This window comes from Parambassis ranga, chromosome 8 (genome assembly GCF_900634625.1).
Source record: "Parambassis ranga chromosome 8, fParRan2.1, whole genome shotgun sequence".
NCBI classification, from domain to species: Eukaryota; Metazoa; Chordata; class Actinopteri; family Ambassidae; genus Parambassis; species Parambassis ranga.
This window is the reverse complement of record NC_041029.1, coordinates 18408561-18408860: the sequence shown is the minus strand read 5'-3', so window position 1 is coordinate 18408860 and position 300 is coordinate 18408561.

The window sequence follows — 300 nt, the reverse complement described above, 5'->3', positions numbered from 1 at the left end:
TCAGTGGAGGGAGGAAAGGTGCACAGGTGTCAAGTGGACCCGAATCAAATGGTAAACAGCACTTCCGGCTGGAATTTCAAAATAAATCTCGAGTACGAGAGAAGCTTTTAACTCCTAATACATAAAAACAACATCCTGTCACAATACAGATTAGATTAGATTAATTTGATTCATTCCCGTGGAGAAAAACATCATGTGACGTCAGAGCTGAGGCACTTTTCTTCACTTGTATTTTATTTCCATAAAAATACAATTTCTACATTTATGGGAATAAAGTCTTTAAAACCCGCAGCTTTTATT